Source organism: Vicugna pacos, unplaced genomic scaffold (genome assembly GCF_048564905.1).
Source record: "Vicugna pacos unplaced genomic scaffold, VicPac4 scaffold_20, whole genome shotgun sequence".
Lineage (NCBI taxonomy): Eukaryota > Metazoa > Chordata > Mammalia > Artiodactyla > Camelidae > Vicugna > Vicugna pacos.
In genome coordinates this window covers 71,650,509-71,677,825 of record NW_027328741.1, presented here as the reverse complement: position 1 = coordinate 71,677,825, position 27,317 = coordinate 71,650,509, and the positions used below count along the sequence as shown (strand labels likewise).

Here is a 27,317-nt window from a genome sequence, read left to right as displayed (position 1 = left end):
GTTCTGGAAACTGACCCATGAACTCAGGTCTTTGGGCAGCAGCAGTATCTAGAACTGACACAGCTTCCCGGACCAAAGACCTAAGCCAAGCTCCACAGAGGGCGGCAGCCCCTCCATCACACTGATCCACCCACAGAACTCTGCCCGGTTACCTAGGATCCACCAGCCACAACAAGCCTCGCGGTACACACCAACATTCCACCTGGAATCCAACCGCTAACTGCCATCCCCAATGGCTGCTGCATCTTGTCAGTGTTGGGGGAGGGGCTGCACCCGACGAGAGGTTCCTAAGGTAAATGTGATTCTACCCACTAGCGTCCCATGGGCCTTTGTTCTTCCCTCTTCCCTTTTGTTCAGATCTCTATGCACAGTACCAACGGAGGGAGGTGTGTCCATTTTCAGTTGATTTATTTCACACGTCTTTAAACTGTCTAAGAGTTCACAGTACACAGAGACCCACTACAGGAAACTATTGTTCCTGTAACATCCGGACACCCGGAATACATATCCGTCGGTTGATTTCTGCTGAAACCCCCGCACTCTCAGGACATGGATCCATTGGTTTCATGGGGGCTGAAATTCCTAGAAATGAAACCAACCCCAATGTGCACTTTACTGTCTGTCTCTTTTGCACTTAGTACACTTTTGCAGAGCCACTTGTCTTTGTGATAGGCTTATGCCATTTCTTCTCGACGTAGGGTAGAATATGGCATTCATTCATCCTGTTGGAAGACTTGCAAGTCTATATCACGGACTAGGAATCCATTTGACTCCAAATCGGCATTTGGGTAGGTCACGATATGCTCTTATGAATCAATACTTACGAATATAAATGCACGCCTCTGATTTCCGAATACAAGTGTGCTGAGTACATGCAAGCCGCGATACTGGGTCGATGCGGGCTGAATGATTCTTGACATCACCTTGAGTATTTTCTTTCGAATAATCATGGTTCCCTTGGTATCTGTCAGCCAACCGTACCCTTTGGGTGCTTGTTTGTTGGTTTGATTCTTTGTTGGTCTGCTTCTCGTTTGTTTTGCAATCACGTCAGGCCATGCATCTCTCCGTTGGCTTCCAACAGAGAGTCATATAAGCTGATTCACTTAAGATAGTGCTTCCAATCACCTAGGACTTCCTGCTTCCCTCTCCCATCTTTAGGGATTTGATGTCCTCCTTGCCTTCTTCTTGTTTCTTTTTGCCACTCATGCTCTTCTTGCATTTCCAATACTGGTTTTCTTCTTTCCATTTCATCTTGCTGCTTTTCTATTCAGGGGAGGATTCTCAACCTTTCTTTTAGGATAAGGTTGGAACTGCTGAATTCTTTTAAGATTGGCCGGTCTGTGGAATTCTCTAGCTCTGCCGTTATTAGAAATGGCGGTCATGTGGCCTAGGCTACCCTAGATGGCAGCATTTGGCCATTCAGGATGTGGTCTATGTCCTGGCACTCCTCCCTCTCCTGCAATATGGCTGCCGAGATATCAGCTGAAACCCCTCTGGAGGTTGTCTTGGGACTATGTTGTTTTCCTCCAGGCGCATTTTAAATCACTGGGATGCTCATGAACTTTGTTGATTTGACTCCTTCAGCTGCTGGTAGGTCTATTGGGATTCCACCTCCTTTGGATGCTGTGTACTTCCTGAATTCGCATAGATGATTCTCTCTTGGCTTTCAGCAAGTTTCAGTCTGATTTTTCGACAGATCACTTTTCAGAAATTTTGTGTTTCTTTCTCTCTTGCTTTTCCATCTGGGACTCTTACGAATCCTAGTCTTTCATGCCTTGTCTTACCCCAGGATTCAACAGCAATGTGTTCATTGGTTTGCACTTGCTTTCCTATGTCTGTTTCTGACGAGGGATTTCTGTCCCCCTGTCTTCACAGTCATTCACGCGTCCCTCTGCATTATGTAGTCTGCTTAGGACTGAATCTTAGCCTTGATATGATCCCATCCATTGAGTTTTCTGATATTATTTGGCTCGTCTTTCGACTTTCTCTTCCCCTTTTCTGGCATTCTGCCTTTTGTGATTCTGAGACACTGTTGTTTTTCAGGGATTCCCTCACCTCCGTTTTCAATACTTGCTCTGGATAGAGTTTTGCAGTCTAGTTGTGTGAAAGCTTATCTTTTGGGCCTTCAATCTCTTTGGAACTGAAAATGGAACTTCCTGCTTCTTTTACTGTACTTCTTCATCTCCACTGGTCAGGTAATATCAGGTATCTAATGTAGACTTGTAGGGCTTTGTTAAGTGAAAACTTTAGACTCTTGTCTCTGCGCAATTCCATGGGATTCCTGTGAGGACAATTTCTCCTAGACATTGATGCCATGTCCTGTTCCTGTGTGTGTTGCCTGGTACCCCTCCAATTGCTGGTGTTGCCTTTGTTTGGATGAACACCCCATACTATTTCGATTAGCATAAACTCCTTTTGATTACGCTTATCTCACAATTCTGAAAGTGCACAGGACACCTCCTCTTGTGGAAATGAAGCTTCTAAAGTTCTCAGCTCTGCATTCTGCTCTGTGTCATTTTGGAGTGTTTCCAAAACAGCCAACTGAGAGTGCGTTTGTGCTTTGTAGTGCCACGGGAATGTCCCAGTGAAACCAGTCCTTCCCAGAGCTTCTCTGTCTACAGAAACACCAGTGGAAGCAGATCTATGGATGTCACACATCAGGGCCTGCTGGAAAGATCCCGCAGACCGACCTTGGTGTCCTCGGTGCCGTACCGTGCCGGTGCCATCCAAAATGTAGCATCGGCTTTTGGGAGATAATGCTGAAGGAAATGCCTCCACTTCTCACGCTGTGGACTTGGACCTCTCTTTCTTGTCCTCTCGTCCTTGTGGCACGGGTGCACGAAGGCAACCAGAGAGCTGTTGCGCACCCTGTGCCTCGAATCAAACCATAATCCTAGAGCAGGTTATGAATGTAGCAGATCCTAAGGCTTTTCATTCTGATTTCAAAGTGAAGGCCCCCTGGATCCCTCAGACCCGATGCATGATATCTATGATTCAGCCCCACACGTGCTCTATTGGCCAAATGCCCAATTGGTCCCTGGCCCTGCAGATTCACTGTGTGTAGCCATGGGACATATAGATAATCTCAACCGCGCACGCCAGTGTAGTTGCTTTCTCATTGGTGTCACTGGTGGGTTTGCTCTCTTGATAGACCCACCACATCCCACAACCCACTCTAGATCCCTGAGAACCATCGTGTGCCATCATCCATAGCCCTATTCCTCACTGACCGCTGCCTCTGCTACCTCAAATTTGGCAGCTCGGATCTTGGTCTCAGAATCAACTTTGGGGATATTTTGTGCTGGTTTCTTTGAGTTCTGCCAGCCAAGCGTCTGCTGTGCACTCTTCTAACACTCAGCACATCACCTTCAATCCCATGTCTCCTGTCCACTTGAGAGTGTGCGTCCAAGTTAAAGAGAGTTTCACCTTTGCTGCTCCATCACCAGGGGTCAGACCCTGCACTGGTTTCCATTCCCTGCTTTGCCTTCTCCTGCTTCCAGGTGTTCTGAGGCCTCATCCTGTCTTTGGAAGTAACAGACCTCTCTTCGGCAAGTGTCCTGTGCCAAGGGCTGGGTGAGTGGATACTTCCCATGCTGTGTACATGGGAGCGAGTGAGCGCAGGTCGCACTGCTTCTCTGCCAACTGGGCATCGATGAATCAACACTTTCCAGATTCATTTCACAGAAATGTGATTTTTGTTTTGCTCTTTGTTTCTATACAGCCGTGGTGAGAGGGATTGTCCGAAGACTCCAGTTTTGACATTGTGTTGATATCTCATTTGCAGGCTTTAACAAGTTTAATAGAAACGACTTACATGTTTAGGGAGTTATACGAAAATGAAGTTAACTTTTGAAACATACTAAATCGACCTAGAAGCCAGACTTGTCAATTTTGGTAACATTTTGTCAGCACTAAGGAAAACCTAGACAGATAGAATGCAAACTAGCGGTCCAAACTGTTAAAGGGGTCATGTCAACTCTTTCCTGTTGAAGCCTCCGAAACCAACAGGAACCATGAAATACCTATTGGAAACATGAAATAACCCCCAACCTTGGATTCACTAGTGCATGTGGTGCCCTTTACTCCCAATGACACCTGCTGGCCAGTGTTGGCATTTCAAGGGGTAACATCCCTCTCTAGGAAAATACAAGAGAACACAAACCAAATAAATACATTTAGGTTTGAATCCAAAAGCACCTAGAGGCATTATAGCTCAGGGAACCCTGCTGCAGCTATGCTAGGCTATTGAGAACCAGGTGTTCTCCTATCAGTGATGAGAAACCTTAACCATCTGATCATGTTGGGTAAAGCAATTGAACGCAACCAAGTCTGCACCCCATGATATAGTGCCCCCGGGGGCTTGACTCAAGTGAAAGACTGTCCACATAGCTGTGTCTTTAATGTCATTGGCGACTTTTACAGTTCAGTTCACTATCTGATTCTAATATTTACCTAGACTGTCTTGAAAAACGGAGGCCTAATACATATTCAAGTTCAGTCAAAGATTCCCCTCACTTACCACACTCCCTTCACCCCAGAGAAGACATAAACCCAGCATTTGCGGAATCTAGTGGAAGGCCATCGTTTCTTTGTGGGAGGTAAGTATTCAATCCCTATATATTTCAGTCGAGACTCTTTGACCTTTAAGGAGATCACTGTTGTTCACAGAGTGTGAAGCTGGAGGAACTCTGGTTCTAGGAGGGGCTTGCCATTCTCGTACTGGCTTCATTGCAGCTCAGGTACTGATCCTTCAAATGGATGCCTGAGTAGAGGGGAGGGAAGAGCAAGTGCTTGATAGCTAGGCCCCAACCTGGGAAAAGGCTTCCCTGGGCTTTTTGCATTTTGGTCTGAAGGGCTTGGAAATGCCCCTTGGGACGTGTGGATTCTCACGACCTCTTCCAAGAACATGAGCGTTTTGATCATCTCGGCCATCTCTTCTCTTTTAGACGTCAGGGATCTTGGACCCGTTCTTGGAGCAGAGAATCGAGGAACTTCCTCAAGTCCACGTTGGCACTCCGTAGGTTTCTGCCAGGATCAGCGAGGTTCAATATGTCTCATGAATGTCTTTCGAGCCTGGTATCCTCTACAGCTGTCTCCAGGCCAGTATTCTCCACTGTAGCACAACATCTCTCATCAGTGTGTTCGCATCTCTCCTCAATCCGTGCAGCCAGCTTTTCGGCCAGCTTCTCTTCGTGTCTCCCATAAAGTCGACTTCACCAGGACTGGGCAAGTCTGACAGTACCTCGGAGCCTCACCAGTAAGCTGATGACAGGCAGATCTTCCACTGTCTGCCCTTTCAGGTTCTGGAAACTGACCCGTGAACTCAGGTCTTTGGGCAGCAGCAGTATCTAGAACTGACACAGCTTCCCGGACCAAAGACCTAAGCCAAGCTCCACAGAGGGCGGCAGCCCCTCCATCACACTGATCCACCCACAGAACTCTGCCCGGTTACCTAGGATCCACCAGCCACAACAAGCCTCGCGGTACACACCAACATTCCACCTGGAATCCAACCGCTAACTGCCATCCCCAATGGCTGCTGCATCTTGTCAGTGTTGGGGGAGGGGCTGCACCCGACGAGAGGTTCCTAAGGTAAATGTGATTCTACCCACTAGCGTCCCATGGGCCTTTGTTCTTCCCTCTTCCCTTTTGTTCAGATCTCTATGCACAGTACAAACGGAGGGAGGTGTGTCCATTTTCAGTTGATTTATTTCACACGTCTTTAAACTGTCTAAGAGTTCACAGTACACAGAGACCCACTACAGGAAACTATTGTTCCTGTAACATCCGGACACCCGGAATACATATCCGTCGGTTGATTTCTGCTGAAACCCCCGCACTCTCAGGACATGGATCCATTGGTTTCATGGGGGCTGAAATTCCTAGAAATGAAACCAACCCCAATGTGCACTTTACTGTCTGTCTCTTTTGCACTTAGTACACTTTTGCAGAGCCACTTGTCTTTGTGATAGGCTTATGCCATTTCTTCTCGACGTAGGGTAGAATATGGCATTCATTCATCCTGTTGGAAGACTTGCAAGTCTATATCACGGACTAGGAATCCATTTGACTCCAAATCGGCATTTGGGTAGGTCACGATATGCTCTTATGAATCAATACTTACGAATATAAATGCACGCCTCTGATTTCCGAATACAAGTGTGCTGAGTACATGCAAGCCGCGATACTGGGTCGATGCGGGCTGAATGATTCTTGACATCACCTTGAGTATTTTCTTTCGAATAATCATGGTTCCCTTGGTATCTGTCAGCCAACCGTACCCTTTGGGTGCTTGTTTGTTGGTTTGATTCTTTGTTGGTCTGCTTCTCGTTTGTTTTGCAATCACGTCAGGCCATGCATCTCTCCGTTGGCTTCCAACAGAGAGTCATATAAGCTGATTCACTTAAGATAGTGCTTCCAATCACCTAGGACTTCCTGCTTCCCTCTCCCATCTTTAGGGATTTGATGTCCTCCTTGCCTTCTTCTTGTTTCTTTCTGCCACTCATGCTCTTCTTGCATTTCCAATACTGGTTTTCTTCTTTCCATTTCATCTTGCTGCTTTTCTATTCAGGGGAGGATTCTCAACCTTTCTTTTAGGATAAGGTTGGAACTGCTGAATTCTTTTAAGATTGGCCGGTCTGTGGAATTCTCTAGCTCTGCCGTTATTAGAAATGGCGGTCATGTGGCCTATTCTACCCTAGATGGCAGCATTTGGCCATTCAGGATGTGGTCTATGTCCTGGCACTCCTCCCTCTCCTGCAATATGGCTGCCGAGATATCAGCTGAAACCTCTCTGGAGGTTGTCTTGGGACTATGTTGTTTTCCTCCAGGCGCATTTTAAATCACTGGGATGCTCATGAACTTTGTTGATTTGACTCCTTCAGCTGCTGGTAGGTCTATTGGGATTCCACCTCCTTTGGATGCTGTGTACTTCCTGAATTCGCATAGATGATTCTCTCTTGGCTTTCAGCAAGTTTCAGTCTGATTTTTCGACAGATCACTTTTCAGAAATTTTGTGTTTCTTTCTCTCTTGCTTTTCCATCTGGGACTCTTACGAATCCTAGTCTTTCATGCCTTGTCTTACCCCAGGATTCAACAGCAATGTGTTCATTGGTTTGCACTTGCTTTCCTATGTCTGTTTCTGACGAGGGATTTCTGTCCCCCTGTCTTCACAGTCATTCACGCGTCCCTCTGCATTATGTAGTCTGCTTAGGACTGAATCTTAGCCTTGATATGATCCCATCCATTGAGTTTTCTGATATTATTTGGCTCGTCTTTCGACTTTCTCTTCCCCTTTTCTGGCATTCTGCCTTTTGTGATTCTGAGACACTGTTGTTTTTCAGGGATTCCCTCACCTCCGTTTTCAATACTTGCTCTGGATAGAGTTTTGCAGTCTAGTTGTGTGAAAGCTTATCTTTTGGGCCTTCAATCTCTTTGGAACTGAAAATGGAACTTCCTGCTTCTTTTACTGTACTTCTTCATCTCCACTGGTCAGGTAATATCAGGTATCTAATGTAGACTTGTAGGGCTTTGTTAAGTGAAAACTTTAGACTCTTGGCTCTGCGCAATTCCATGGGATTCCTGTGAGGACAATTTCTCCTAGACATTGATGCCATGTCCTGTTCCTGTGTGTGTTGCCTGGTACCCCTCCAATTGCTGGTGTTGCCTTTGTTTGGATGAACACCCCATACTATTTCGATTAGCATAAACTCCTTTTGATTACGCTTATCTCACAATTCTGAAAGTGCACAGGACACTTCCTCTTGTGGAAATGAAGCTTCTAAAGTTCTCAGCTCTGCATTCTGCTCTGTGTCATTTTGGAGTGTTTCCAAAACAGCCAACTGAGAGTGCGTTTGTGCTTTGTAGTGCCACGGGAATGTCCCAGTGAAACCAGTCCTTCCCAGAGCTTCTCTGTCTACAGAAACACCAGTGGAAGCAGATCTATGGATGTCACACATCAGGGCCTGCTGGAAAGATCCCGCAGACCGACCTTGGTGTCCTCGGTGCCGTACCGTGCCGGTGCCATCCAAAATGTAGCATCGGCTTTTGGGAGATAATGCTGAAGGAAATGCCTCCACTTCTCACGCTGTGGACTTGGACCTCTCTTTCTTGTCCTCTCGTCCTTGTGGCACGGGTGCACGAAGGCAACCAGAGAGCTGTTGCGCACCCTGTGCCTCGAATCAAACCATAATCCTAGAGCAGGTTATGAATGTAGCAGATCCTAAGGCTTTTCATTCTGATTTCAAAGTGAAGGCCCCCTGGATCCCTCAGACCCGATGCATGATATCTATGATTCAGCCCCACACGTGCTCTATTGGCCAAATGCCCAATTGGTCCCTGGCCCTGCAGATTCACTGTGTGTAGCCATGGGACATATAGATAATCTCAACCGCGCACGCCAGTGTAGTTGCTTTCTCATTGGTGTCACTGGTGGGTTTGCTCTCTTGATAGACCCACCACATCCCACAACCCACTCTAGATCCCTGAGAACCATCGTGTGCCATCATCCATAGCCCTATTCCTCACTGACCGCTGCCTCTGCTACCTCAAATTTGGCAGCTCGGATCTTGGTCTCAGAATCAACTTTGGGGATATTTTGTGCTGGTTTCTTTGAGTTCTGCCAACCAAGCGTCTGCTGTGCACTCTTCTAACACTCAGCACATCACCTTCAATCCCATGTCTCCTGTCCACTTGAGAGTGTGCGTCCAAGTTAAAGAGAGTTTCACCTTTGCTGCTCCATCACCAGGGGTCAGACCCTGCACTGGTTTCCATTCCCTGCTTTGCCTTCTCCTGCTTCCAGGTGTTCTGAGGCCTCATCCTGTCTTTGGAAGTAACAGACCTCTCTTCGGCAAGTGTCCTGTGCCAAGGGCTGGGTGAGTGGATACTTCCCATGCTGTGTACATGGGAGCGAGTGAGCGCAGGTCGCACTGCTTCTCTGCCAACTGGGCATCGATGAATCAACACTTTCCAGATTCATTTCACAGAAATGTGATTTTTGTTTTGCTCTTTGTTTCTATACAGCCGTGGTGGGAGGGATTGTCCGAAGACTCCAGTTTTGACATTGTGTTGATATCTCATTTGCAGGCTTTAACAAGTTTAATAGAAACGACTTACATGTTTAGGGAGTTATACGAAAATGAAGTTAACTTTTGAAACGTACTAAATCGACCTAGAAGCCAGACTTGTCAATTTTGGTAACATTTTGTCAGCACTAAGGAAAACCTAGACAGATAGAATGCAAACTAGCGGTCCAAACTGTTAAAGGGGTCATGTCAACTCTTTCCTGTTGAAGCCTCCGAAACCAACAGGAACCATGAAATACCTATTGGAAACATGAAATAACCCCCAACCTTGGATTCACTAGTGCATGTGGTGCCCTTTACTCCCAATGACACCTACTGGCCAGTGTTGGCATTTCAAGGGGTAACATCCCTCTCTAGGAAAATACAAGAGAACACAAACCAAATAAATACATTTAGGTTTGAATCCAAAAGCACCTAGAGGCATTATAGCTCAGGGAACCCTGCTGCAGCTATGCTAGGCTATTGAGAACCAGGTGTTCTCCTATCAGTGATGAGAAACCTTAACCATCTGATCATGTTGGGTAAAGCAATTGAACGCAACCAAGTCTGCACCCCATGATATAGTGCCCCCGGGGGCTTGACTCAAGTGAAAGACTGTCCACATAGCTGTGTCTTTAATGTCATTGGCGACTTTTACAGTTCAGTTCACTATCTGATTCTAATATTTACCTAGACTGTCTTGAAAAACGGAGGCCTAATACATATTCAAGTTCAGTCAAAGATTCCCCTCACTTACCACACTCCCTTCACCCCAGAGAAGACATAAACCCAGCATTTGCGGAATCTAGTGGAAGGCCATCGTTTCTTTGTGGGAGGTAAGTATTCAATCCCTATATATTTCAGTCGAGACTCTTTGACCTTTAAGGAGATCACTGTTGTTCACAGAGTGTGAAGCTGGAGGAACTCTGGTTCTAGGAGGGGCTTGCCATTCTCGTACTGGCTTCATTGCAGCTCAGGTACTGATCCTTCAAATGGATGCCTGAGTAGAGGGGAGGGAAGAGCAAGTGCTTGATAGCTAGGCCCCAACCTGGGAAAAGGCTTCCCTGGGCTTTTTGCATTTTGGTCTGAAGGGCTTGGAAATGCCCCTTGGGACGTGTGGATTCTCACGACCTCTTCCAAGAACATGAGCGTTTTGATCATCTCGGCCATCTCTTCTCTTTTAGACGTCAGGGATCTTGGACCCGTTCTTGGAGCAGAGAATCGAGGAACTTCCTCAAGTCCACGTTGGCACTCCGTAGGTTTCTGCCAGGATCAGCGAGGTTCAATATGTCTCATGAATGTCTTTCGAGCCTGGTATCCTCTACAGCTGTCTCCAGGCCAGTATTCTCCACTGTAGCACAACATCTCTCATCAGTGTGTTCGCATCTCTCCTCAATCCGTGCAGCCAGCTTTTCGGCCAGCTTCTCTTCGTGTCTCCCATAAAGTCGACTTCACCAGGACTGGGCAAGTCTGACAGTACCTCGGAGCCTCACCAGTAAGCTGATGACAGGCAGATCTTCCACTGTCTGCCCTTTCAGGTTCTGGAAACTGACCCATGAACTCAGGTCTTTGGGCAGCAGCAGTATCTAGAACTGACACAGCTTCCCGGACCAAAGACCTAAGCCAAGCTCCACAGAGGGCGGCAGCCCCTCCATCACACTGATCCACCCACAGAACTCTGCCCGGTTACCTAGGATCCACCAGCCACAACAAGCCTCGCGGTACACACCAACATTCCACCTGGAATCCAACCGCTAACTGCCATCCCCAATGGCTGCTGCATCTTGTCAGTGTTGGGGGAGGGGCTGCACCCGACGAGAGGTTCCTAAGGTAAATGTGATTCTACCCACTAGCGTCCCATGGGCCTTTGTTCTTCCCTCTTCCCTTTTGTTCAGATCTCTATGCACAGTACCAACGGAGGGAGGTGTGTCCATTTTCAGTTGATTTATTTCACACGTCTTTAAACTGTCTAAGAGTTCACAGTACACAGAGACCCACTACAGGAAACTATTGTTCCTGTAACATCCGGACACCCGGAATACATATCCGTCGGTTGATTTCTGCTGAAACCCCCGCACTCTCAGGACATGGATCCATTGGTTTCATGGGGGCTGAAATTCCTAGAAATGAAACCAACCCCAATGTGCACTTTACTGTCTGTCTCTTTTGCACTTAGTACACTTTTGCAGAGCCACTTGTCTTTGTGATAGGCTTATGCCATTTCTTCTCGACGTAGGGTAGAATATGGCATTCATTCATCCTGTTGGAAGACTTGCAAGTCTATATCACGGACTAGGAATCCATTTGACTCCAAATCGGCATTTGGGTAGGTCACGATATGCTCTTATGAATCAATACTTACGAATATAAATGCACGCCTCTGATTTCCGAATACAAGTGTGCTGAGTACATGCAAGCCGCGATACTGGGTCGATGCGGGCTGAATGATTCTTGACATCACCTTGAGTATTTTCTTTCGAATAATCATGGTTCCCTTGGTATCTGTCAGCCAACCGTACCCTTTGGGTGCTTGTTTGTTGGTTTGATTCTTTGTTGGTCTGCTTCTCGTTTGTTTTGCAATCACGTCAGGCCATGCATCTCTCCGTTGGCTTCCAACAGAGAGTCATATAAGCTGATTCACTTAAGATAGTGCTTCCAATCACCTAGGACTTCCTGCTTCCCTCTCCCATCTTTAGGGATTTGATGTCCTCCTTGCCTTCTTCTTGTTTCTTTTTGCCACTCATGCTCTTCTTGCATTTCCAATACTGGTTTTCTTCTTTCCATTTCATCTTGCTGCTTTTCTATTCAGGGGAGGATTCTCAACCTTTCTTTTAGGATAAGGTTGGAACTGCTGAATTCTTTTAAGATTGGCCGGTCTGTGGAATTCTCTAGCTCTGCCGTTATTAGAAATGGCGGTCATGTGGCCTAGGCTACCCTAGATGGCAGCATTTGGCCATTCAGGATGTGGTCTATGTCCTGGCACTCCTCCCTCTCCTGCAATATGGCTGCCGAGATATCAGCTGAAACCCCTCTGGAGGTTGTCTTGGGACTATGTTGTTTTCCTCCAGGCGCATTTTAAATCACTGGGATGCTCATGAACTTTGTTGATTTGACTCCTTCAGCTGCTGGTAGGTCTATTGGGATTCCACCTCCTTTGGATGCTGTGTACTTCCTGAATTCGCATAGATGATTCTCTCTTGGCTTTCAGCAAGTTTCAGTCTGATTTTTCGACAGATCACTTTTCAGAAATTTTGTGTTTCTTTCTCTCTTGCTTTTCCATCTGGGACTCTTACGAATCCTAGTCTTTCATGCCTTGTCTTACCCCAGGATTCAACAGCAATGTGTTCATTGGTTTGCACTTGCTTTCCTATGTCTGTTTCTGACGAGGGATTTCTGTCCCCCTGTCTTCACAGTCATTCACGCGTCCCTCTGCATTATGTAGTCTGCTTAGGACTGAATCTTAGCCTTGATATGATCCCATCCATTGAGTTTTCTGATATTATTTGGCTCGTCTTTCGACTTTCTCTTCCCCTTTTCTGGCATTCTGCCTTTTGTGATTCTGAGACACTGTTGTTTTTCAGGGATTCCCTCACCTCCGTTTTCAATACTTGCTCTGGATAGAGTTTTGCAGTCTAGTTGTGTGAAAGCTTATCTTTTGGGCCTTCAATCTCTTTGGAACTGAAAATGGAACTTCCTGCTTCTTTTACTGTACTTCTTCATCTCCACTGGTCAGGTAATATCAGGTATCTAATGTAGACTTGTAGGGCTTTGTTAAGTGAAAACTTTAGACTCTTGGCTCTGCGCAATTCCATGGGATTCCTGTGAGGACAATTTCTCCTAGACATTGATGCCATGTCCTGTTCCTGTGTGTGTTGCCTGGTACCCCTCCAATTGCTGGTGTTGCCTTTGTTTGGATGAACACCCCATACTATTTCGATTAGCATAAACTCCTTTTGATTACGCTTATCTCACAATTCTGAAAGTGCACAGGACACTTCCTCTTGTGGAAATGAAGCTTCTAAAGTTCTCAGCTCTGCATTCTGCTCTGTGTCATTTTGGAGTGTTTCCAAAACAGCCAACTGAGAGTGCGTTTGTGCTTTGTAGTGCCACGGGAATGTCCCAGTGAAACCAGTCCTTCCCAGAGCTTCTCTGTCTACAGAAACACCAGTGGAAGCAGATCTATGGATGTCACACATCAGGGCCTGCTGGAAAGATCCCGCAGACCGACCTTGGTGTCCTCGGTGCCGTACCGTGCCGGTGCCATCCAAAATGTAGCATCGGCTTTTGGGAGATAATGCTGAAGGAAATGCCTCCACTTCTCACGCTGTGGACTTGGACCTCTCTTTCTTGTCCTCTCGTCCTTGTGGCACGGGTGCACGAAGGCAACCAGAGAGCTGTTGCGCACCCTGTGCCTCGAATCAAACCATAATCCTAGAGCAGGTTATGAATGTAGCAGATCCTAAGGCTTTTCATTCTGATTTCAAAGTGAAGGCCCCCTGGATCCCTCAGACCCGATGCATGATATCTATGATTCAGCCCCACACGTGCTCTATTGGCCAAATGCCCAATTGGTCCCTGGCCCTGCAGATTCACTGTGTGTAGCCATGGGACATATAGATAATCTCAACCGCGCACGCCAGTGTAGTTGCTTTCTCATTGGTGTCACTGGTGGGTTTGCTCTCTTGATAGACCCACCACATCCCACAACCCACTCTAGATCCCTGAGAACCATCGTGTGCCATCATCCATAGCCCTATTCCTCACTGACCGCTGCCTCTGCTACCTCAAATTTGGCAGCTCGGATCTTGGTCTCAGAATCAACTTTGGGGATATTTTGTGCTGGTTTCTTTGAGTTCTGCCAGCCAAGCGTCTGCTGTGCACTCTTCTAACACTCAGCACATCACCTTCAATCCCATGTCTCCTGTCCACTTGAGAGTGTGCGTCCAAGTTAAAGAGAGTTTCACCTTTGCTGCTCCATCACCAGGGGTCAGACCCTGCACTGGTTTCCATTCCCTGCTTTGCCTTCTCCTGCTTCCAGGTGTTCTGAGGCCTCATCCTGTCTTTGGAAGTAACAGACCTCTCTTCGGCAAGTGTCCTGTGCCAAGGGCTGGGTGAGTGCATATTTCCATTGCTGTGTACATGGGAGCGAGTGAGCGCAGGTCGCACTGCTTCTCTGCCAACTGGGCATCGATGAATCAACACTTTCCAGATTCATTTCACAGAAATGTGATTTTTGTTTTGCTCTTTGTTTCTATACAGCCGTGGTGGGAGGGATTGTCCGAAGACTCCAGTTTTGACATTGTGTTGATATCTCATTTGCAGGCTTTAACAAGTTTAATAGAAACGACTTACATGTTTAGGGAGTTATACGAAAATGAAGTTAACTTTTGAAACGTACTAAATCGACCTAGAAGCCAGACTTGTCAATTTTGGTAACATTTTGTCAGCACTAAGGAAAACCTAGACAGATAGAATGCAAACTAGCGGTCCAAACTGTTAAAGGGGTCATGTCAACTCTTTCCTGTTGAAGCCTCCGAAACCAACAGGAACCATGAAATACCTATTGGAAACATGAAATAACCCCCAACCTTGGATTCACTAGTGCATGTGGTGCCCTTTACTCCCAATGACACCTACTGGCCAGTGTTGGCATTTCAAGGGGTAACATCCCTCTCTAGGAAAATACAAGAGAACACAAACCAAATAAATACATTTAGGTTTGAATCCAAAAGCACCTAGAGGCATTATAGCTCAGGGAACCCTGCTGCAGCTATGCTAGGCTATTGAGAACCAGGTTTTCTCCTATCAGTGATGAGAAACCTTAACCATCTGATCATGTTGGGTAAAGCAATTGAACGCAACCAAGTCTGCACCCCATGATAGAGTGCCCCCGGGGGCTTAACTCAAGTGAAAGACTGTCCACATAGCTGTGTCTTTAATGTCATTGGCGACTTTTACAGTTCAGTTCACTATCTGATTCTAATATTTACCTAGACTGTCTTGAAAAACGGAGGCCTAATACATATTCAAGTTCAGTCAAAGATTCCCCTCACTTACCACACTCCCTTCACCCCAGAGAAGACATAAACCCAGCATTTGCGGAATCTAGTGGAAGGCCATCGTTTCTTTGTGGGAGGTAAGTATTCAATCCCTATATATTTCAGTCGAGACTCTTTGACCTTTAAGGAGATCACTGTTGTTCACAGAGTGTGAAGCTGGAGGAACTCTGGTTCTAGGAGGGGCTTGCCATTCTCGTACTGGCTTCATTGCAGCTCAGGTACTGATCCTTCAAATGGATGCCTGAGTAGAGGGGAGGGAAGAGCAAGTGCTTGATAGCTAGGCCCCAACCTGGGAAAAGGCTTCCCTGGGCTTTTTGCATTTTGGTCTGAAGGGCTTGGAAATGCCCCTTGGGACGTGTGGATTCTCACGACCTCTTCCAAGAACATGAGCGTTTTGATCATCTCGGCCATCTCTTCTCTTTTAGACGTCAGGGATCTTGGACCCGTTCTTGGAGCAGAGAATCGAGGAACTTCCTCAAGTCCACGTTGGCACTCCGTAGGTTTCTGCCAGGATCAGCGAGGTTCAATATGTCTCATGAATGTCTTTCGAGCCTGGTATCCTCTACAGCTGTCTCCAGGCCAGTATTCTCCACTGTAGCACAACATCTCTCATCAGTGTGTTCGCATCTCTCCTCAATCCGTGCAGCCAGCTTTTCGGCCAGCTTCTCTTCGTGTCTCCCATAAAGTCGACTTCACCAGGACTGGGCAAGTCTGACAGTACCTCGGAGCCTCACCAGTAAGCTGATGACAGGCAGATCTTCCACTGTCTGCCCTTTCAGGTTCTGGAAACTGACCCATGAACTCAGGTCTTTGGGCAGCAGCAGTATCTAGAACTGACACAGCTTCCCGGACCAAAGACCTAAGCCAAGCTCCACAGAGGGCGGCAGCCCCTCCATCACACTGATCCACCCACAGAACTCTGCCCGGTTACCTAGGATCCACCAGCCACAACAAGCCTCGCGGTACACACCAACATTCCACCTGGAATCCAACCGCTAACTGCCATCCCCAATGGCTGCTGCATCTTGTCAGTGTTGGGGGAGGGGCTGCACCCGACGAGAGGTTCCTAAGGTAAATGTGATTCTACCCACTAGCGTCCCATGGGCCTTTGTTCTTCCCTCTTCCCTTTTGTTCAGATCTCTATGCACAGTACCAACGGAGGGAGGTGTGTCCATTTTCAGTTGATTTATTTCACACGTCTTTAAACTGTCTAAGAGTTCACAGTACACAGAGACCCACTACAGGAAACTATTGTTCCTGTAACATCCGGACACCCGGAATACATATCCGTCGGTTGATTTCTGCTGAAACCCCCGCACTCTCAGGACATGGATCCATTGGTTTCATGGGGGCTGAAATTCCTAGAAATGAAACCAACCCGAATGTGCACTTTACTGTCTGTCTCTTTTGCACTTAGTACACTTTTGCAGAGCCACTTGTCTTTGTGATAGGCTTATGCCATTTCTTCTCGACGTAGGGTAGAATATGGCATTCATTCATCCTGTTGGAAGACTTGCAAGTCTATATCACGGACTAGGAATCCATTTGACTCCAAATCGGCATTTGGGTAGGTCACGATATGCTCTTATGAATCAATACTTACGAATATAAATGCACGCCTCTGATTTCCGAATACAAGTGTGCTGAGTACATGCAAGCCGCGATACTGGGTCGATGCGGGCTGAATGATTCTTGACATCACCTTGAGTATTTTCTTTCGAATAATCATGGTTCCCTTGGTATCTGTCAGCCAACCGTACCCTTTGGGTGCTTGTTTGTTGGTTTGATTCTTTGTTGGTCTGCTTCTCGTTTGTTTTGCAATCACGTCAGGCCATGCATCTCTCCGTTGGCTTCCAACAGAGAGTCATATAAGCTGATTCACTTAAGATAGTGCTTCCAATCACCTAGGACTTCCTGCTTCCCTCTCCCATCTTTAGGGATTTGATGTCCTCCTTGCCTTCTTCTTGTTTCTTTTTGCCACTCATGCTCTTCTTGCATTTCCAATACTGGTTTTCTTCTTTCCATTTCATCTTGCTGCTTTTCTATTCAGGGGAGGATTCTCAACCTTTCTTTTAGGATAAGGTTGGAACTGCTGAATTCTTTTAAGATTGGCCGGTCTGTGGAATTCTCTAGCTCTGCCGTTATTAGAAATGGCGGTCATGTGGCCTAGGCTACCCTAGATGGCAGCATTTGGCCATTCAGGATGTGGTCTATGTCCTGGCACTCCTCCCTCTCCTGCAATATGGCTGCCGAGATATCAGCTGAAACCCCTCTGGAGGTTGTCTTGGGACTATGTTGTTTTCCTCCAGGCGCATTTTAAATCACTGGGATGCTCATGAACTTTGTTGATTTGACTCCTTCAGCTGCTGGTAGGTCTATTGGGATTCCACCTCCTTTGGATGCTGTGTACTTCCTGAATTCGCATAGATGATTCTCTCTTGGCTTTCAGCAAGTTTCAGTCTGATTTTTCGACAGATCACTTTTCAGAAATTTTGTGTTTCTTTCTCTCTTGCTTTTCCATCTGGGACTCTTACGAATCCTAGTCTTTCATGCCTTGTCTTACCCCAGGATTCAACAGCAATGTGTTCATTGGTTTGCACTTGCTTTCCTATGTCTGTTTCTGACGAGGGATTTCTGTCCCCCTGTCTTCACAGTCATTCACGCGTCCCTCTGCATTATGTAGTCTGCTTAGGACTGAATCTTAGCCTTGATATGATCCCATCCATTGAGTTTTCTGATATTATTTGGCTCGTCTTTCGACTTTCTCTTCCCCTTTTCTGGCATTCTGCCTTTTGTGATTCTGAGACACTGTTGTTTTTCAGGGATTCCCTCACCTCCGTTTTCAATACTTGCTCTGGATAGAGTTTTGCAGTCTAGTTGTGTGAAAGCTTATCTTTTGGGCCTTCAATCTCTTTGGAACTGAAAATGGAACTTCCTGCTTCTTTTACTGTACTTCTTCATCTCCACTGGTCAGGTAATATCAGGTATCTAATGTAGACTTGTAGGGCTTTGTTAAGTGAAAACTTTAGACTCTTGGCTCTGCGCAATTCCATGGGATTCCTGTGAGGACAATTTCTCCTAGACATTGATGCCATGTCCTGTTCCTGTGTGTGTTGCCTGGTACCCCTCCAATTGCTGGTGTTGCCTTTGTTTGGATGAACACCCCATACTATTTCGATTAGCATAAACTCCTTTTGATTACGCTTATCTCACAATTCTGAAAGTGCACAGGACACTTCCTCTTGTGGAAATGAAGCTTCTAAAGTTCTCAGCTCTGCATTCTGCTCTGTGTCATTTTGGAGTGTTTCCAAAACAGCCAACTGAGAGTGCGTTTGTGCTTTGTAGTGCCACGGGAATGTCCCAGTGAAACCAGTCCTTCCCAGAGCTTCTCTGTCTACAGAAACACCAGTGGAAGCAGATCTATGGATGTCACACATCAGGGCCTGCTGGAAAGATCCCGCAGACCGACCTTGGTGTCCTCGGTGCCGTACCGTGCCGGTGCCATCCAAAATGTAGCATCGGCTTTTGGGAGATAATGCTGAAGGAAATGCCTCCACTTCTCACGCTGTGGACTTGGACCTCTCTTTCTTGTCCTCTCGTCCTTGTGGCACGGGTGCACGAAGGCAACCAGAGAGCTGTTGCGCACCCTGTGCCTCGAATCAAACCATAATCCTAGAGCAGGTTATGAATGTAGCAGATCCTAAGGCTTTTCATTCTGATTTCAAAGTGAAGGCCCCCTGGATCCCTCAGACCCGATGCATGATATCTATGATTCAGCCCCACACGTGCTCTATTGGCCAAATGCCCAATTGGTCCCTGGCCCTGCAGATTCACTGTGTGTAGCCATGGGACATATAGATAATCTCAACCGCGCACGCCAGTGTAGTTGCTTTCTCATTGGTGTCACTGGTGGGTTTGCTCTCTTGATAGACCCACCACATCCCACAACCCACTCTAGATCCCTGAGAACCATCGTGTGCCATCATCCATAGCCCTATTCCTCACTGACCGCTGCCTCTGCTACCTCAAATTTGGCAGCTCGGATCTTGGTCTCAGAATCAACTTTGGGGATATTTTGTGCTGGTTTCTTTGAGTTCTGCCAGCCAAGCGTCTGCTGTGCACTCTTCTAACACTCAGCACATCACCTTCAATCCCATGTCTCCTGTCCACTTGAGAGTGTGCGTCCAAGTTAAAGAGAGTTTCACCTTTGCTGCTCCATCACCAGGGGTCAGACCCTGCACTGGTTTCCATTCCCTGCTTTGCCTTCTCCTGCTTCCAGGTGTTCTGAGGCCTCATCCTGTCTTTGGAAGTAACAGACCTCTCTTCGGCAAGTGTCCTGTGCCAAGGGCTGGGTGAGTGGATACTTCCCATGCTGTGTACATGGGAGCGAGTGAGCGCAGGTCGCACTGCTTCTCTGCCAACTGGGCATCGATGAATCAACACTTTCCAGATTCATTTCACAGAAATGTGATTTTTGTTTTGCTCTTTGTTTCTATACAGCCGTGGTGGGAGGGATTGTCCGAAGACTCCAGTTTTGACATTGTGTTGATATCTCATTTGCAGGCTTTAACAAGTTTAATAGAAACGACTTACATGTTTAGGGAGTTATACGAAAATGAAGTTAACTTTTGAAACGTACTAAATCGACCTAGAAGCCAGACTTGTCAATTTTGGTAACATTTTGTCAGCACTAAGGAAAACCTAGACAGATAGAATGCAAACTAGCGGTCCAAACTGTTAAAGGGGTCATGTCAACTCTTTCCTGTTGAAGCCTCCGAAACCAACAGGAACCATGAAATACCTATTGGAAACATGAAATAACCCCCAACCTTGGATTCACTAGTGCATGTGGTGCCCTTTACTCCCAATGACACCTACTGGCCAGTGTTGGCATTTCAAGGGGTAACATCCCTCTCTAGGAAAATACAAGAGAACACAAACCAAATAAATACATTTAGGTTTGAATCCAAAAGCACCTAGAGGCATTATAGCTCAGGGAACCCTGCTGCAGCTATGCTAGGCTATTGAGAACCAGGTTTTCTCCTATCAGTGATGAGAAACCTTAACCATCTGATCATGTTGGGTAAAGCAATTGAACGCAACCAAGTCTGCACCCCATGATAGAGTGCCCCCGGGGGCTTAACTCAAGTGAAAGACTGTCCACATAGCTGTGTCTTTAATGTCATTGGCGACTTTTACAGTTCAGTTCACTATCTGATTCTAATATTTACCTAGACTGTCTTGAAAAACGGAGGCCTAATACATATTCAAGTTCAGTCAAAGATTCCCCTCACTTACCACACTCCCTTCACCCCAGAGAAGACATAAACCCAGCATTTGCGGAATCTAGTGGAAGGCCATCGTTTCTTTGTGGGAGGTAAGTATTCAATCCCTATATATTTCAGTCGAGACTCTTTGACCTTTAAGGAGATCACTGTTGTTCACAGAGTGTGAAGCTGGAGGAACTCTGGTTCTAGGAGGGGCTTGCCATTCTCGTACTGGCTTCATTGCAGCTCAGGTACTGATCCTTCAAATGGATGCCTGAGTAGAGGGGAGGGAAGAGCAAGTGCTTGATAGCTAGGCCCCAACCTGGGAAAAGGCTTCCCTGGGCGTTTTGCATTTTGGTCTGAAGGGCTTGGAAATGCCCCTTGGGACGTGTGGATTCTCACGACCTCTTCCAAGAACATGAGCGTTTTGATCATCTCGGCCATCTCTTCTCTTTTAGACGTCAGGGATCTTGGACCCGTTCTTGGAGCAGAGAATCGAGGAACTTCCTCAAGTCCACGTTGGCACTCCGTAGGTTTCTGCCAGGATCAGCGAGGTTCAATATGTCTCATGAATGTCTTTCGAGCCTGGTATCCTCTACAGCTGTCTCCAGGCCAGTATTCTCCACTGTAGCACAACATCTCTCATCAGTGTGTTCGCATCTCTCCTCAATCCGTGCAGCCAGCTTTTCGGCCAGCTTCTCTTCGTGTCTCCCATAAAGTCGACTTCACCAGGACTGGGCAAGTCTGACAGTACCTCGGAGCCTCACCAGTAAGCTGATGACAGGCAGATCTTCCACTGTCTGCCCTTTCAGGTTCTGGAAACTGACCCATGAACTCAGGTCTTTGGGCAGCAGCAGTATCTAGAACTGACACAGCTTCCCGGACCAAAGACCTAAGCCAAGCTCCACAGAGGGTGGCAGCCCCTCCATCACACTGATCCACCCACAGAACTCTGCCCGGTTACCTAGGATCCACCAGCCACAACAAGCCTCGCGGTACACACCAACATTCCACCTGGAATCCAACCGCTAACTGCCATCCCCAATGGCTGCTGCATCTTGTCAGTGTTGGGGGAGGGGCTGCACCCGACGAGAGGTTCCTAAGGTAAATGTGATTCTACCCACTAGCGTCCCATGGGCCTTTGTTCTTCCCTCTTCCCTTTTGTTCAGATCTCTATGCACAGTACCAACGGAGGGAGGTGTGTCCATTTTCAGTTGATTTATTTCACACGTCTTTAAACTGTCTAAGAGTTCACAGTACACAGAGACCCACTACAGGAAACTATTGTTCCTGTAACATCCGGACACCCGGAATACATATCCGTCGGTTGATTTCTGCTGAAACCCCCGCACTCTCAGGACATGGATCCATTGGTTTCATGGGGGCTGAAATTCCTAGAAATGAAACCAACCCCAATGTGCACTTTACTGTCTGTCTCATTTGCACTTAGTACACTTTTGCAGAGCCACTTGTCTTTGTGATAGGCTTATGCCATTTCTTCTCGACGTAGGGTAGAATATGGCATTCATTCATCCTGTTGGAAGACTTGCAAGTCTATATCACGGACTAGGAATCCATTTGACTCCAAATCGGCATTTGGGTAGGTCACGATATGCTCTTATGAATCAATACTTACGAATATAAATGCACGCCTCTGATTTCCGAATACAAGTGTGCTGAGTACATGCAAGCCGCGATACTGGGTCGATGCGGGCTGAATGATTCTTGACATCACCTTGAGTATTTTCTTTCGAATAATCATGGTTCCCTTGGTATCTGTCAGCCAACCGTACCCTTTGGGTGCTTGTTTGTTGGTTTGATTCTTTGTTGGTCTGCTTCTCGTTTGTTTTGCAATCACGTCAGGCCATGCATCTCTCCGTTGGCTTCCAACAGAGAGTCATATAAGCTGATTCACTTAAGATAGTGCTTCCAATCACCTAGGACTTCCTGCTTCCCTCTCCCATCTTTAGGGATTTGATGTCCTCCTTGCCTTCTTCTTGTTTCTTTTTGCCACTCATGCTCTTCTTGCATTTCCAATACTGGTTTTCTTCTTTCCATTTCATCTTGCTGCTTTTCTATTCAGGGGAGGATTCTCAACCTTTCTTTTAGGATAAGGTTGGAACTGCTGAATTCTTTTAAGATTGGCCGGTCTGTGGAATTCTCTAGCTCTGCCGTTATTAGAAATGGCGGTCATGTGGCCTAGGCTACCCTAGATGGCAGCATTTGGCCATTCAGGATGTGGTCTATGTCCTGGCACTCCTCCCTCTCCTGCAATATGGCTGCCGAGATATCAGCTGAAACCCCTCTGGAGGTTGTCTTGGGACTATGTTGTTTTCCTCCAGGCGCATTTTAAATCACTGGGATGCTCACGAACTTTGTTGATTTGACTCCTTCAGCTGCTGGTAGGTCTATTGGGATTCCACCTCCTTTGGATGCTGTGTACTTCCTGAATTCGCATAGATGATTCTCTCTTGGCTTTCAGCAAGTTTCAGTCTGATTTTTCGACAGATCACTTTTCAGAAATTTTGTGTTTCTTTCTCTCTTGCTTTTCCATCTGGGACTCTTACGAATCCTAGTCTTTCATGCCTTGTCTTACCCCAGGATTCAACAGCAATGTGTTCATTGGTTTGCACTTGCTTTCCTATGTCTGTTTCTGACGAGGGATTTCTGTCCCCCTGTCTTCACAGTCATTCACGCGTCCCTCTGCATTATGTAGTCTGCTTAGGACTGAATCTTAGCCTTGATATGATCCCATCCATTGAGTTTTCTGATATTATTTGGCTCGTCTTTCGACTTTCTCTTCCCCTTTTCTGGCATTCTGCCTTTTGTGATTCTGAGACACTGTTGTTTTTCAGGGATTCCCTCACCTCCGTTTTCAATACTTGCTCTGGATAGAGTTTTGCAGTCTAGTTGTGTGAAAGCTTATCTTTTGGGCCTTCAATCTCTTTGGAACTGAAAATGGAACTTCCTGCTTCTTTTACTGTACTTCTTCATCTCCACTGGTCAGGTAATATCAGGTATCTAATGTAGACTTGTAGGGCTTTGTTAAGTGAAAACTTTAGACTCTTGGCTCTGCGCAATTCCATGGGATTCCTGTGAGGACAATTTCTCCTAGACATTGATGCCATGTCCTGTTCCTGTGTGTGTTGCCTGGTACCCCTCCAATTGCTGGTGTTGCCTTTGTTTGGATGAACACCCCATACTATTTCGATTAGCATAAACTCCTTTTGATTACGCTTATCTCACAATTCTGAAAGTGCACAGGACACTTCCTCTTGTGGAAATGAAGCTTCTAAAGTTCTCAGCTCTGCATTCTGCTCTGTGTCATTTTGGAGTGTTTCCAAAACAGCCAACTGAGAGTGCGTTTGTGCTTTGTAGTGCCACGGGAATGTCCCAGTGAAACCAGTCCTTCCCAGAGCTTCTCTGTCTACAGAAACACCAGTGGAAGCAGATCTATGGATGTCACACATCAGGGCCTGCTGGAAAGATCCCGCAGACCGACCTTGGTGTCCTCGGTGCCGTACCGTGCTGGTGCCATCCAAAATGTAGCATCGGCTTTTGGGAGATAATGCTGAAGGAAATGCCTCCACTTCTCACGCTGTGGACTTGGACCTCTCTTTCTTGTCCTCTCGTCCTTGTGGCACGGGTGCACGAAGGCAACCAGAGAGCTGTTGCGCACCCTGTGCCTCGAATCAAACCATAATCCTAGAGCAGGTTATGAATGTAGCAGATCCTAAGGCTTTTCATTCTGATTTCAAAGTGAAGGCCCCCTGGATCCCTCAGACCCGATGCATGATATCTATGATTCAGCCCCACACGTGCTCTATTGGCCAAATGCCCAATTGGTCCCTGGCCCTGCAGATTCACTGTGTGTAGCCATGGGACATATAGATAATCTCAACCGCGCACGCCAGTGTAGTTGCTTTCTCATTGGTGTCACTGGTGGGTTTGCTCTCTTGATAGACCCACCACATCCCACAACCCACTCTAGATCCCTGAGAACCATCGTGTGCCATCATCCATAGCCCTATTCCTCACTGACCGCTGCCTCTGCTACCTCAAATTTGGCAGCTCGGATCTTGGTCTCAGAATCAACTTTGGGGATATTTTGTGCTGGTTTCTTTGAGTTCTGCCAGCCAAGCGTCTGCTGTGCACTCTTCTAACACTCAGCACATCACCTTCAATCCCATGTCTCCTGTCCACTTGAGAGTGTGCGTCCAAGTTAAAGAGAGTTTCACCTTTGCTGCTCCATCACCAGGGGTCAGACCCTGCACTGGTTTCCATTCCCTGCTTTGCCTTCTCCTGCTTCCAGGTGTTCTGAGGCCTCATCCTGTCTTTGGAAGTAACAGACCTCTCTTCGGCAAGTGTCCTGTGCCAAGGGCTGGGTGAGTGGATACTTCCCATGCTGTGTACATGGGAGCGAGTGAGCGCAGGTCGCACTGCTTCTCTGCCAACTGGGCATCGATGAATCAACACTTTCCAGATTCATTTCACAGAAATGTGATTTTTGTTTTGCTCTTTGTTTCTATACAGCCGTGGTGGGAGGGATTGTCCGAAGACTCCAGTTTTGACATTGTGTTGATATCTCATTTGCAGGCTTTAACAAGTTTAATAGAAACGACTTACATGTTTAGGGAGTTATACGAAAATGAAGTTAACTTTTGAAACATACTAAATCGACCTAGAAGCCAGACTTGTCAATTTTGGTAACATTTTGTCAGCACTAAGGAAAACCTAGACAGATAGAATGCAAACTAGCGGTCCAAACTGTTAAAGGGGTCATGTCAACTCTTTCCTGTTGAAGCCTCCGAAACCAACAGGAACCATGAAATACCTATTGGAAACATGAAATAACCCCCAACCTTGGATTCACTAGTGCATGTGGTGCCCTTTACTCCCAATGACACCTACTGGCCAGTGTTGGCATTTCAAGGGGTAACATCCCTCTCTAGGAAAATACAAGAGAACACAAACCAAATAAATACATTTAGGTTTGAATCCAAAAGCACCTAGAGGCATTATAGCTCAGGGAACCCTGCTGCAGCTATGCTAGGCTATTGAGAACCAGGTGTTCTCCTATCAGTGATGAGAAACCTTAACCATCTGATCATGTTGGGTAAAGCAATTGAACGCAACCAAGTCTGCACCCCATGATATAGTGCCCCCGGGGGCTTGACTCAAGTGAAAGACTGTCCACATAGCTGTGTCTTTAATGTCATTGGCGACTTTTACAGTTCAGTTCACTATCTGATTCTAATATTTACCTAGACTGTCTTGAAAAACGGAGGCCTAATACATATTCAAGTTCAGTCAAAGATTCCCCTCACTTACCACACTCCCTTCACCCCAGAGAAGACATAAACCCAGCATTTGCGGAATCTAGTGGAAGGCCATCGTTTCTTTGTGGGAGGTAAGTATTCAATCCCTATATATTTCAGTCGAGACTCTTTGACCTTTAAGGAGATCACTGTTGTTCACAGAGTGTGAAGCTGGAGGAACTCTGGTTCTAGGAGGGGCTTGCCATTCTCGTACTGGCTTCATTGCAGCTCAGGTACTGATCCTTCAAATGGATGCCTGAGTAGAGGGGAGGGAAGAGCAAGTGCTTGATAGCTAGGCCCCAACCTGGGAAAAGGCTTCCCTGGGCGTTTTGCATTTTGGTCTGAAGGGCTTGGAAATGCCCCTTGGGACGTGTGGATTCTCACGACCTCTTCCAAGAACATGAGCGTTTTGATCATCTCGGCCATCTCTTCTCTTTTAGACGTCAGGGATCTTGGACCCGTTCTTGGAGCAGAGAATCGAGGAACTTCCTCAAGTCCACGTTGGCACTCCGTAGGTTTCTGCCAGGATCAGCGAGGTTCAATATGTCTCATGAATGTCTTTCGAGCCTGGTATCCTCTACAGCTGTCTCCAGGCCAGTATTCTCCACTGTAGCACAACATCTCTCATCAGTGTGTTCGCATCTCTCCTCAATCCGTGCAGCCAGCTTTTCGGCCAGCTTCTCTTCGTGTCTCCCATAAAGTCGACTTCACCAGGACTGGGCAAGTCTGACAGTACCTCGGAGCCTCACCAGTAAGCTGATGACAGGCAGATCTTCCACTGTCTGCCCTTTCAGGTTCTGGAAACTGACCCATGAACTCAGGTCTTTGGGCAGCAGCAGTATCTAGAACTGACACAGCTTCCCGGACCAAAGACCTAAGCCAAGCTCCACAGAGGGCGGCAGCCCCTCCATCACACTGATCCACCCACAGAACTCTGCCCGGTTACCTAGGATCCACCAGCCACAACAAGCCTCGCGGTACACACCAACATTCCACCTGGAATCCAACCGCTAACTGCCATCCCCAATGGCTGCTGCATCTTGTCAGTGTTGGGGGAGGGGCTGCACCCGACGAGAGGTTCCTAAGGTAAATGTGATTCTACCCACTAGCGTCCCATGGGCCTTTGTTCTTCCCTCTTCCCTTTTGTTCAGATCTCTATGCACAGTACCAACGGAGGGAGGTGTGTCCATTTTCAGTTGATTTATTTCACACGTCTTTAAACTGTCTAAGAGTTCACAGTACACAGAGACCCACTACAGGAAACTATTGTTCCTGTAACATCCGGACACCCGGAATACATATCCGTCGGTTGATTTCTGCTGAAACCCCCGCACTCTCAGGACATGGATCCATTGGTTTCATGGGGGCTGAAATTCCTAGAAATGAAACCAACCCCAATGTGCACTTTACTGTCTGTCTCATTTGCACTTAGTACACTTTTGCAGAGCCACTTGTCTTTGTGATAGGCTTATGCCATTTCTTCTCGACGTAGGGTAGAATATGGCATTCATTCATCCTGTTGGAAGACTTGCAAGTCTATATCACGGACTAGGAATCCATTTGACTCCAAATCGGCATTTGGGTAGGTCACGATATGCTCTTATGAATCAA

General features: G+C 46.8%; 5 long non-coding RNA genes across 10 annotated transcripts; all 5 read left to right on the top strand.

Moving 5' to 3' along the window:
• The first annotated feature begins 131 nt into the window (after positions 1–131).
• LOC140693924 (uncharacterized) lies at positions 132–5,212 on the top strand. 2 transcript variants are annotated; one of them, XR_012069635.1, is made up of 4 exons: positions 153–292; positions 3,501–3,573; positions 4,669–4,739; positions 4,947–5,212. It is a non-coding gene; the product is annotated as an uncharacterized lncRNA (long non-coding RNA). The 2 variants fall into 2 exon arrangements; XR_012069636.1 differs by lacking the exon at positions 3,501–3,573 and having other exon boundaries at positions 132–292.
• A 219-nt stretch (positions 5,213–5,431) lies between these two features.
• Positions 5,432–10,512, top strand: LOC140693926 (uncharacterized). Of its 2 annotated transcripts, XR_012069639.1 has the most exons (4): positions 5,453–5,592; positions 8,801–8,873; positions 9,969–10,039; positions 10,247–10,512. It is a non-coding gene; the product is annotated as an uncharacterized lncRNA (long non-coding RNA). The 2 variants fall into 2 exon arrangements; XR_012069640.1 differs by lacking the exon at positions 8,801–8,873 and having other exon boundaries at positions 5,432–5,592.
• Positions 10,513–10,731: 219 nt separating this feature from the next.
• Positions 10,732–15,812, top strand: LOC140693927 (uncharacterized). 2 transcript variants are annotated; one of them, XR_012069641.1, is made up of 4 exons: positions 10,753–10,892; positions 14,101–14,173; positions 15,269–15,339; positions 15,547–15,812. It is a non-coding gene; the product is annotated as an uncharacterized lncRNA (long non-coding RNA). The 2 variants fall into 2 exon arrangements; XR_012069642.1 differs by lacking the exon at positions 14,101–14,173 and having other exon boundaries at positions 10,732–10,892.
• Positions 15,813–16,031: 219 nt separating this feature from the next.
• On the top strand, positions 16,032–21,112 carry LOC140693929 (uncharacterized). Of its 2 annotated transcripts, XR_012069647.1 has the most exons (4): positions 16,053–16,192; positions 19,401–19,473; positions 20,569–20,639; positions 20,847–21,112. It is a non-coding gene; the product is annotated as an uncharacterized lncRNA (long non-coding RNA). The 2 variants fall into 2 exon arrangements; XR_012069646.1 differs by lacking the exon at positions 19,401–19,473 and having other exon boundaries at positions 16,032–16,192.
• Positions 21,113–21,331: 219 nt separating this feature from the next.
• LOC140693922 (uncharacterized) lies at positions 21,332–26,412 on the top strand. Of its 2 annotated transcripts, XR_012069631.1 has the most exons (4): positions 21,353–21,492; positions 24,701–24,773; positions 25,869–25,939; positions 26,147–26,412. It is a non-coding gene; the product is annotated as an uncharacterized lncRNA (long non-coding RNA). The 2 variants fall into 2 exon arrangements; XR_012069632.1 differs by lacking the exon at positions 24,701–24,773 and having other exon boundaries at positions 21,332–21,492.
• Positions 26,413–27,317: the final 905 nt, after the last annotated feature.